The sequence below is a fragment of the Acipenser ruthenus genome, chromosome 40, assembly GCF_902713425.1.
Source record: "Acipenser ruthenus chromosome 40, fAciRut3.2 maternal haplotype, whole genome shotgun sequence".
Taxonomy (NCBI): Eukaryota; Metazoa; Chordata; class Actinopteri; order Acipenseriformes; family Acipenseridae; genus Acipenser; species Acipenser ruthenus.
In genome coordinates this window covers 5,092,649-5,105,399 of record NC_081228.1, presented here as the reverse complement: position 1 = coordinate 5,105,399, position 12,751 = coordinate 5,092,649, and positions in this window count along the sequence as shown.

The following is a 12,751-nucleotide window of genomic DNA, read 5'->3' as shown; positions in this document are numbered from 1 at the left end:
AAAATTGATCATTTTTCTCTTGAGTTAATATACAACAAACGTTCCTAATTATTGAAATGCTAACCTGAACAACAGTAAAGGCTAAATATAGTCATTCTATTTTAAACATCAGTGGATTAGCAAACAAAAAACATGCTATTTGTGGAAGCAGCTAGTTTGAAATGACCTAGGAAGTGGAACTGTACCTGACTACCTGAAAGTAAAGCATATTAATAGCTTTCTTCAGCATGGTGCCAGATAACACATGCTTACAATAACATGTGTTTCTTTCAAAACTGTACATGAGAGACCTACAGAGCGAATGGAAATTCACAACATAGAGGGCCCCTTGAAATAATAAACCCACGTTCCATGCACATTGCAGGTGATTAAATGTATTTAATCTTGTTTAATTGTATTGTAGTTCAAAAGCATAGATGAACATTGTGGTTGTAATTTGAGCATTGCATTTCAGTCTGGGTGAGGGCTGAGGTTATTTTTTTGTACGTGTTTAGTAATGTTAAGGTATATGAGGGCCCAAAAGGAAAACCCAAACTGTACATTAGAGAAGCAGCAGCGAGAAGCTAATCACAATGTGAAATTGGTCCAGCGCAGTGTTTCCCTTCCTGTGAAACAATCCTTTTATCTTAAATGCATTGGGACTGGGTAGGCAAGGCCTCCCATGTGTGAAACATTAGACTTTCAGCCCCTGATTTATTTCTCTATTTGTGTTTATGATTCAAATCCCTGCAAGCAGAATAGAAGAATCGTACTGAAATATTCATGAAGACCATTATAAGAAGCCTTTTTGCATTGTTTGTGTGTTATTGTCTCAGGGATAAAAAAAAACAAACAAAAAAAGACAAACATTGAACAGGCACAGTCTGTAGAGAGTTGAAGAGCAAGCAGATTTAAATCAGAATTGAACTGCTTTTTTTATGTGCTTTCTCGTTTCCGAGTGCCGTTTCGTAAATATTGGGTTTAGTTAATTTGATTCGTATGAACTTAGAAAGTGCACTGGGAGGTTTTCATAGCGCTAGGATTATGCAATACTATCTAGCTGGCTGTGCAGTCTTGTTGGGTCAGATACGGTTTGGATTTTTAGAGAGACGTCAATGAGGGGCACTACTGCTAGCCACTGAGATGTAATATTATTGCCGGAATGAAGAAGTGAAAGATACAATAGAAGTTCCGGTGTTCCATGCCACCCAGTATGAACTGCGCATGCGTTTGTACTTTTCTGAACCTGTTATAGCTCCTCCCATTAAAGGGGGCCTCCCATGTAAATGTTTTACTGGATGTACATTTCATTCAGGATCATTCAGGATATAATAGGGAAGACACTAGGCTGCATCCAATTAGTCCCTGGTTCTTGTTATATGTAGGCTCCCCTTATTTACACTTCTCCTGTACCAAAGTGATTAGTACAATAATTTAACAAAGACTGGTGCGTACATGTTCCACGCATAATAACTGGGGAATACATATTCATTATTCTAAATAAAGGAGTAAGACGCATATATTATGCTTGGTTCCATGGGGAGGTGTGGTGTGGTTTCACGGCTTTAGCTATGAGAACGTGTCTGTGGGACGCATGGTTCCACGGGGAGGCGTGGATCCATGGAACACCAGCATCTTGCACTTCCCCTTGTACAATCATTTACTGTACGGGAATTACGTTCAGTATTCAGCAAAGTAGGAAAGAGGGTTGCTGGTGGGTCATCCTTCATTGTGGAGCCAGCGATGTAACACGTTTGTTTCATTGCAGGACTCCTGTAGAATGGTCAGTCTATGTCTTGAAAGCTTGACAATGCATTCATTGAGGTGCAGTTGGGCACAGCATTCATTTTATTTTTCTTATGTTCACCCCATCTCCAAATGATGTTTAAAAAGTCACTGTAGAGTACGTTCTTTGTGGAACAGAGATTAGATTTATTTTTTAGCTGCTTGTTTTTATAGTTCCTCACGTATACAGAGTGAAAATTATCCACAGTAAACCAATAAGAAACATCTTCCCGATATTTTGATGTTCTAGGCAATTCTTCTGTTTGTCCCTTTTGCTGATAAAGCTGCACATTTTGGAAACGCAGGCAGGATGTTCATTTTTCAACCTTGGCTCCCCCACCCTTTGGTCGTTCATTGTTTTATTTAATTTTTTCAATCAAGCAGAAGCATTTCCTTCAACTCCACTTAGAAAACGTCCTTTCGGTGTTTATGGCAGATCTAATCATATCGGGGGGTCGGGGTGCTAATGGGAAATTCAGTTTCACTGTTGTCAGGTTCGTTCTCTAATAAAACCTCAGTTCTGCCTCTGGGTTCTTCATCATTAAGAATCTGCTGCAATGTACTGTCATTATGCATTCAGGCGCTTTTTATGAGCACATGCAAAGTCTTTTCTGTATTCTTCTTTAATAAAATTACATTTTCAGGGCAGATACTATCGCAGGGTATAAAAGATAATGGGCTTCTTATCTGTTTTCATGAGACAATGCTTGTCCCTTAACTACGGTGCTTTCATACCAATTGGGCACTTAGAAAGCTGAAAAAAAACATTTCTCTGACATCTGGTGAAAGATACTAATGGTTTTTTTCATGAAATGTCTAAAAAAACATCAGTCCTTATGGACAGTTAATGGAAGTCAGTTTTGCATGCAAATAATGGAAACTTCCTGTGAGCATAAATCCAAATCAGACGTTGGTTCAATGTGGCTGCAAAGAATAATCAAGCATGCTTCAATATACCTTGAAAACAAACACAGGAAGAAAAATACAAATACTGGGAAGGACTGGAGTCGACGGTAATAAAAGCTTAGCAAAGTGAAGCAAACCACAGTCATAATAAAACAAATGCATTAAAATAGTCGTTAGTATATTTCAGAAGGGATGAAACATCAATTACAATTGTAAAATATATTTTATAAAACTACCTACAAGCTACTTACAATACAACATTAAAACAAGGGTTGTTTATGTCTGGTTTGGTAGCTTTGCTGGGTGCGTTTTATCCTTTCTGATTTTTTTTTTGTTGTTGCAATAACTACATGTTGTTTGTTTTAGCTTTGAGAGACATAAATGTATTGCAATGGCATAGCGTGGACTGCAGCACAATTGCAACGCATTTACCAATATGGCAAACTAATCTACAGGAAGAGCATTGCCTTTTAATTCACCTAGTTAGAGACGGATGAAACAGGCTAATGAAACAGAAGGCAATGGTGTGTGAGTGCATGTGACAAGGTGGAAGACATTGAACAGGATTCACACAAGGGTTCACAACACACTGCAGAACAGTATGTACAGCTTCCAGTCTGTTCTACACTGGTAACAGCACGCACTTAGATCTGCGTTCTAGTAATGGATCAGCTTTCATTGCTGCATGACAGATCCCCTGTTTACGCTCATTTGCTGATAGCGTTTATTTTCTTGTAGGTCCCCTGAAAGCAATATTTCCCTGAAGCCTGAGTTTGTTTCCCAGCCTCAATCCCCCTGAGCCTCCTGCTCTCCTCCACAGTACCTTTACCCCCGGATTTCACTTAGCTTTCTGTAATTATATCTGAAAGGGAGTTTACTCCTTTCATCTGACAAGGAAGGAAGGAAGGAAGGAAGGAAGGAAGGAAGGAAGGAAGGAAGGAAGGTATAAAACCAGGGGAATATATTCGCATCAAGAGGTTTGCACCCACCACCCCCTGGAGAGAAGGATGTGTGATTACAACTAAAACCAAGAGAGAGCACCGCTTAGGTTTCAATTTTCCTTTTGTCAGGCTGCACTGAGAAAAATAACATTACTGGTGTTCTTTTAACTGTTTTATCCCCCCCCCCCCCCCCCAACACATTGCCTGTTCTTTCCTGTAAACCGGTTGGCACACATATTTTCTAGTTTTTTTTTCTGCTCTTGGTTTTAAATCCAGGTTCTACAAAACCACATATATATATATATATATATATATATATATATATATATATATATATATATATATATATATATATATGTATATGTGTTAATTAAACAGAATCTTCCAGAATTCATTTCAGGTTAACCTTGGATATTCACTGGTTTGTCTGGTTTGTTTCAGGGGAGTGGAGATTTCTTTTTCAATTAACTTTATATATTATTATTATTATTTATTTCTTAGCAGACACCCTTATCCGGGGCGACTTACATTTGTTACAAGATATCACATTATTTTTACATACAATTACTTTATTTTTATTATTTTTTTTTTTTAACAAATTATTTTTACATATAATTACCCATTTATACAGTTGGGTTTATACTGGCGCAATCTAGGAAAAGTACCTGGCTCAAGGGTACAGCAGCAGTGTCCCTCACTGGGGATTGAACCCACAACCATCCGGTCAAGAGTCCAGAGCCCTAAACATTACTCCACACTGCTGCCTTATATAGAAGGTATGTAAACACTGTGCTCTTAAGACACCTTACGAACATGATTAAAATGTACCAATAGTGTAAACAGCTGTGTTTAAATGATTTGTTTGCAACTGGTTTTGTTAATAAAAGTAACTCCTACAGAAGTAAATGTCTGCTCATTTTTGTCAAAGTTTAGACTTTTTCTGAAAAGAACGTCTTGGTTTCAGTCAAACGTTAAAGAATACAACAATATTCTCTATGCGCTCTAGAATGGCGTGGTGTATATTATGTTCTGACCTGAACCATTTGTCACATCTTTCAAAATGAAATCATAGTTAGCTCATGCTGAAGAGTATCTGAATCCAGCAAAATGATGCACACTGCAGGCAATCTAGTTTGTGCTATAGGAGCCTGTAAATAGATTGTGTTTGTGCATGAACATATATTGCTTTTATGTTGCAGTTCTTTTAGTAGATAAAGTTAAAAATATCGAAGGCTGTTGGGTTAGTAACTGAATGTGCTTATTTATCTCTACTGGATGAACTGAAATAAACCTCAGTAATGGGGATTGGAATACACCATGTAATATATATTTCTTCATGTGCACAGAGCCAGAGCCTGACTCCCAAACCCTACTGAATTTGGGTATAGTCAGTAGCCAGAGCCCAGAAGGTTGTGGGCTTTTTCTATTGAATGCATCACAGATGAATGTTCAACAAATACATATATTGTTCGACTGATGTCAAACAATATATGTATTTCTGCATACAAATGGTCCATGGTAGACTTTTGTGGAGCTTAAAACATTCAGTCATTAGCCAAAGACACTTGGTTATTCTTCAGATTTACCGGTAAATGTCCGAAGTAAAGCACTATCATGTTTATTTCAGACATTTACCGTTTTTTGTATAAATACTGCTGAAAACAATTTCACTGCAACAAATTCACTTCTTATTGCATTCAGCCTGACTTAAAGGTTCTGATTTTCTGCTGCAGGAGAAAGTGGAAGATTATTAAATGTTATGTTGGCTCAGGGAAGTTACAGCAATTCAAACGCGTAGACCTTCCTGAGATTCATGAATCTGTCTACATTCAGACTCTTCTGGGTAATCATTAAAACTGTTATGCCTGCTGCTTTGTGTTTTTCTTATTTTTCATTTTTAAATGGCCAGCGAGCCTGGCCTTGAGACGTTGACAGAATTGCTTTCCGCTGTGTGGGGTAGTGGAAACATGCTGCCCCTAAGGCAAGGGGAAGGTTAATGGTTTTTCTTGCTAGCTCTGTAATGTTCAAGGCACTGTTCCTCTCTGTTGAGTCCCTTTATTATTTGTTCTAAGACTTCTTTCAGGTAACAACAAACACAGTTATCGTTCAAGTCAAAAAGGTTTAAAGAAGAGGAAAAAATCTCTAGGACTGGTGTAATGTGGTACACTTCATGAATCCTCTGAAATCTTAATCTTATTTTGTCACTTGGTTTCATTATTTACATCATCTATGTTTCATAAATTGCACCAGAATATTTGTACCACAGAGTATTTAGGCTTTACTCATATACTGTATTATCAAAATGTAGATGACGTGGCTGAATTTTGTACAGCCCTTCTAATGATGACTAGATAAAAAAAGTGTTTTCAATTGTATAGAATTTGTCATTGTTCACCTTTCGCTTGCAAATTACAATCTTCTTTGCTTTGCTCAAAATTTGTAACAGTGACAAGTTGTGCACATTGTTAATGTACCAAAGCATGCATTATGCATGTGTGTGAGACAGGGTGAGAACCTGGGCCATGAAGACTTCTGAAATAACTTGCTAGTGATACTCTAAATGAGCCAGACTCCCTGTGATAGGATTGCAAGGAGTCCCTATTGTAACTCCCGACCACTGGCAGCGCTGTGTAGGGCTGACCGTGATTGGGTCAGGAGGTTGAACTCTGACCAGACCGGAAGTTCCGGATCAGGCGGCCATCTTGGCCCAAGACTATTCTTTATTCATCGGAAGGGAGCCAAGATGCGGTGAGAGGAAACCCACTGCAGCAGCATGGAGAAACCCTGTGCTTCCTTTGTTGTTGTTTTTTGTAACAGCGATGTTTTTGTTTACTCTTTTTATTTGACACCTGAGTTTACCATTGTTGGTATTCCAGATAGTTTTCTTGTTTGTTTTCGGCAATACTGTACTGTTTATTTTCATTATGTGTTAAAATAAAACCCTGCCCAGATATCATTGTTGGTACAGGGCTCCAGGACTAAACGTCACTTCCGGCTCCTGTGTGCTGTCATTTCTGGTCCTTCCCTAAGCTCCGCCCACTACCCTCCCACACTCCCTTAGTGGAATAGTAGGATAAGCCTTCATACCTGACAGTGCATGGGCAGTGCTAAAATATACTCCAATGGACCACCGGTATGTCTTATCTTTGGTGCTTAATTTCAATTTGATAAACAGATTTAGGCACACCGGGATACAAAGGAATCGCAATGACTGACAATCAGAGCATATCTGAATTGAGCATTTTCAATCAATGCAGGTCTGAATTCAATTTTTTGCTCGGGGAGCGTCTCAATTTTAAAAGTAGCAGATTGGCAAAAGTCCAGTGACAAAAATTGGCTGTCTGACATGTTCTCTGTCAGACAGCCCACTGAGACGCGATAGGATTGACACAAAGGGCAAGTGATAAGTATGGTGGGTTAGCATCAGCATAAAGGTGCAATCTGGCACAATGCCTGCAAGGACTGGCTGTTCAGACATGAGCTGGAAATTGCATTCAAAACGTTCCATGCCCTAGCATGTAAGCCACATATGTGTGAGATAAGGGTTTTAATGTAAAGAGCATTGCAAAATGGGGGTGGCATCCCTTATATGAGGTCATCATGCAACAAAGGTAACACACTATCTCCTAGACTCATATGAGGTCATCATGCATTTGCATCTTCCATGTGTCCCCATATAAAGACCAGAAGGTATTTTTATCCGTCCCCATATGAGGTCGCCATGCATGAAATGGATAAACTGCCCCCAAAAATATTGTTTAAAAGCTGCTTGTAACCATTAATTGTAAGTGATGCTTTTACCATCGATTTGAGTTCTAGATTTCCTCTTTAACTTTCGTAGACTTGAGATGCTGGAGCAATTTCTGTTTTTGTTACAGGGTTCCTAAGTAACTACAATGTGAACACACAGAGTTTAGAGTTACAATGCAGATTCTGTGAATTGACCTGCCCAGAAGAACAGTATGTATTGCACAATGTACTGCGTGGCCACAAGCATGCCAATGTAAAAATGATAACAAAATATTGTGAAGTTCCTGCTAACCTGAGTGCGGGTAGCTTTCATTCAATCACCTGACCCAGGCTGCTGGCTAAGAATCTCTTGACACATCTGCAAATGCTGAAATAATTCAATATCGAAGACATGTTGGACAGGTAGTAGTTGGATCAGGAGGACAGAGCTTGTAAGCAGATGTCTTTTTGGCATGGTGATGGGTGCCCAGTGCCAGTCTGACAGATGGGGAATGTTATGGCATTGTTCTCATTAAGAGGGGATTGATATTGGGTTACCATGGTTCACTAAGAGCACAGTGTAGCTGATCTTTGTACTGGAAACTGTGTTCTCTTGAACATGCACCAGCCTGCAGGCTTCACTGAGTGCCAGCTGAAGAAGACATGGGGAAAGGGATTAAGCAGGGACCGATGATTGAGTAATGGCTGCATTCATTAGGAGCTAATGCTTTCCTATAATTTCTGCTATCATCAAGGGAGCGCTGGTGTTCATTATAATAATCCCTGACAAGTTTACACTTTAAAAGAAAAAAACACACACTTAGCTAGACTATATTTTTGTGTTGTGTTGTCCTTGTTTTAGACTACTGACTGATCGTGTCCGTGATGAGTTTAGTTTGACTTTTTTTGCTCTGTGATTGTTGTGGTCTTTCTAATGGTTTTTATGCTGATGTAGACCTGTAGGACTAGAGATTGTTTATATGTATATAACACCCCCCCCCCACCCCTTGTGAATGTAGTCACCAGAACCAGCATTTTATGAGGTTTGATCTGTTTTAATTGGGCCGAGGTTCAGATTTGTGTCACATTAACGGTCTGTTCAAATTAAACCATTAAGCCAGAACACAAAAGCCTTGACACATCACACGCCATTCATGTATAAGCTCACTACTTTGAACAGAGTAGCTTATTTAGCAGTAGCATTTTCCCTGTGGCTACATAGCTTACTAGGTTGAGGAGTGAGCGGTAAGGCTTTCATTTCATATAGGTCATGACTTTTTTTATTTTAGTCAACGTACTTACGTAATTGGATACTCTCTGGGTGAAGAAAGAGCTCCTGGAGCTTGAGACACCTCAGTTCCTCTAAATATATAACAGGGGGACATCAACTGGAAATATTGATATGCCTTTCCCTGAAAAAAAGAAGAAAGTTATAATCCCTGATAGGACAGCATGGTTTTCTTGGTTTTATTACATAAGAACGTAAGAAAATTAGCCATTCAGCATGTCTCTGAGAGGTTCTAGTAAGATAGCACAGTGATTCATACTATTCTGTATCTTATGTACTTTTGTGGCTGGACAGTGAATATAATTTAGTCCCAATTGCATTTTGATTAGCTTAGCCATTTCTTCGACCATGTTGACAGTAAATTGTAAAAGTCATATGATTTCCTGTATACATTTTTAGGTGTAATTCAGATTGCAAAATAATAAGGGAGCTCTGTAAATGTATTCAACAGACGTCTGAACATAGAACAGAGCAGACCAGAGGAATAGACCTAACCGTGTTCATTTTACCACTGGCATGCTTTCTCACTGCACCTTGTGCCCAATGAAGCAATGCTAGATTGATCTGTTTACCCATTGCTGTTTGAGATGTGCATTTGTATTTATTTTCTTTGCAGCTGATTCATTTCCTGTGAGATCTGCTCTTCTTTTCTTTGAGATACAGTGTGGTTTACTTGTTCCCTATGTCATACCTTGCAATGCTTAATGGACTGGGAGGGATATATAAGGACACTCATATCTGTATTTATGTAACATAAAAACGACATCATCATATACCTACAATCAATTGCATGGCCCTAGCTATACAACATATTATAAAATATCCACCAATGCAGTGTGTTGACTGCCCCCTTCCTGCACTTCTAGTTAAACAGATCAATACATTGCATGTTTGAAATACTACAGGGGTGACCCTTCACTGTCTATTCAGAGATGCATTTGTTCTGCTTTTTTTCATGTGAGGAATGCTTCGATTAGAGGCTTCAATGCCTGCGACTGGCTAATTCATTTTGTGCTGATGGCATGAGAGGATACTGCATGTAAAATGCATTTAAGAGCAATATTGTAAGGTGGCAGAACAAGCAATCAATTTTGGATTCCTGATTCTCTTTTTTCCAGTTCACTGCAGCGCTATTTTAATCAAACCAACACAGAGGCAGCATGCATTTTCATTAAGCCACAAAGCTATGCATTTGCACCTGTCTTCTTTCAGTAACACTTTACATTAAGTGTCTCTAATTACTGTGTATTTACATAGTAGTTACTTAGTAAATATATGTGTACTTACACATACTTATAATGTTGTTATGCGTAGTTACAATCTACTTAATGTGTAAATCTTTTTGCATAATATAACATTAACCCTATCCCTTACCCTAACCCAAACTCTATCCCTTACCCTAACCCTTTTCATTTATCATGCAAAATATTTACACATGAAGTACATTGTAACTATGCATAATAACATTGTAATTATGTGTAAGTACACATGTATTTACTACGTATCTAAATACACAGTAATTAGAGAGACACTTAATGTAAAGTGTTACAATTTTTTCATCAGTTGTCCTTTTTGGACGCAAAATGAGCCACTTATGATCTGCTGGGATCGACACTAAAGCCAGTAGAGCTGATGTGGGAGTCACTGGAGAGCATCATTGCTACACACCAAACAAGTACTTCTGCAAATGTATCAGCATCTATCTCACCATCTCTGAAACCCCTTTTAACTTCGAAGCGTTAGCAAGGATGCATCAAACTATCAAGGGACATCTCGAGCAGGCAAACAATGCTCTGTTAAAATATCACCTCATAAACAGAATGCTAATTTAAGTTTTCTACATGCCTCTAAGTTATTTATTATTAGCTTCATAAAATGTACCTTCCCTGTTTCTCATGAAAATACAGAATAAGCCCTAGTGCTGCTTCATTTACATAAACCAATTATTTTTGAAGCCGTATTAAAATAACTTACTAAATGTACAGTACATGTTTTTCTAGTTTGTGAAAAACAAAACAAACAATAAAGAAACATAATAAATATGGGGTGTGCATGAACCCGAGGGTTAAACTCCAAACCATACCGATTCCTGGCTCAACAGGTGGATTACACCTGTGGAACAGTTAATTCTTCGATAAGAGCAGCCCTCTGATCTGCTAGCACAAAACAGAGGCCATACATTTCCTAGAAGTCATGGAGTAAAGTAAGTGCTGACCCAAGAGACTTGGAACTTAAATCATAACTTATTAGAGGACTGACTAATAGCAAACAGTGATTAAATCAGCATTTGGAAACAGCGAGAGAGCTGATCTTGGCTGGAGAGAAGAAAACCCTCGCCTTTGACCTGATAATAAATCACAGGAATCTTTACTAATTAGAAGATGTTTATTTGTGATTCAATAACGGATTGTAAATGTCAGCAGTGCAGTAGTAATGAAGTAGTTACTGGTCACTAGTCATACTCAGGACACCCGTGCATGTGTACATTAATTAATGTATTATTAATGTTAGCCTTACAGCACAAAGTAAATGATTGCAGTGATGTTAATTATTCTGATGCAGAGCTTATCTGTGTGACACAAAGGACTGTCAGCAGGTTATTTATTGAATCTAATTGCTTTTGTAACAAGGCAGCAAACTGGCAACCGTGGTTCTCAACCTCTGTTCAAAAGACTTTTTAGTTTTGTCTTAGCATCGTATCACGAAACACTGCCCGTTACACATTATTAAGTGAGTTTAATGTTCCCTCAAAAATAATACAGTTTGTCTATAGGCTGGACTGTAGGTATACAAAGGCTACCAGCAAACACAAAGCAATACCTTGATCTGAAGAAAGCCAAAGAAATACATTTAATGGTTCTTGTTAGTTTTGCACTTTGATCAGCGAAAGCGGTTTCTGTTTAGCATTCCATCATTCGATTTGTGGAACCTGTTCCTCAGCTAATTAAGCAAAGCTTGAAAAGATATATACTTTTCTCATAACTGCTGTCTATTGGCAGTATTGATTTCACTGACCATCCGTCAATGTCTTGCATTGCTTGAAGCTGCCTAAATCAGCATAATACAGTCTCCTAAGGGAAATAAAACACATACTGCACTCCAAGATAAAAACATACAAAACTGACAAGTAAATATTGCTGTCTGAAATTGAAAGTCAATTGCAGATCAGAGTATAAACTCCATACTCTCCTCCCTCCTTGTTAAAATCAACCAGAAAAATATGCCTATAATTGTTGAAGTATCATTAAAATAATTTCATTTTCCTAGGAGAGGAATAACAAAATATACATGAAGACATGATACAGTAATAACATAGACAACTTTTTACATTAAATAATGTCAGTGCCAGAAATGCAAGTCAAATCTGCTAAGAAATAAAAGCAATGCTATGAATGGTGCCAATGTTTGATTGTGTCAGAATTATCTTCAGTGAATATTTTTTTTCTACAATCTTTTTTGCATCATTAGTTTTTGTTTCATTTACTGTCAGGGACTTCAGAGCTCCCAGCGCATTGTATTAAAGGCTTAATAAGCAACTCTTCAAATGTTAGCCTACAACAAAAAAAAGAAAAAAAAAGCCTACATACTGGAAATCATTGAGAAGCTGTCAGCAATCTCTTGCTTGTTTCGCACGAAAAGGGCAATTCTTTTTATTTTTTTTGTCTGAGTTGTATTGTTTATGATTTTAGAATATTTATGTTTCCCATGTGGAGAGCTCTGCTATTATATGATTTAAAGTTAGTTTAGTCAAAGCCAATGAACAGCTAGCTAAATAGATTAATAGCCTAGTCCGTTATTCCTTCATTTAATGGTGTTTTTAAATGTTGGGAAGAGGTAGTCTCCAACAGAAGACATGTCTCTCCAAATGATGTAGAGATCTATAAATATAACACAATGCAACAAAACTACATTGTATGTATTTTTTTAGAGACGGTAACATTTTACATTGTGACTCTAATTACTGTGTATTTACATAGTTGTTACATAGTAAATACATGCGTACTTAACCATAATTACAATATTATTATGCATAGTTACAATGTACTTAATGTGTACTTAATGTGTCTTACTGGGCAAATATATATATATTTGCCCAGTAAGAACATGGTAACTATGCATAACT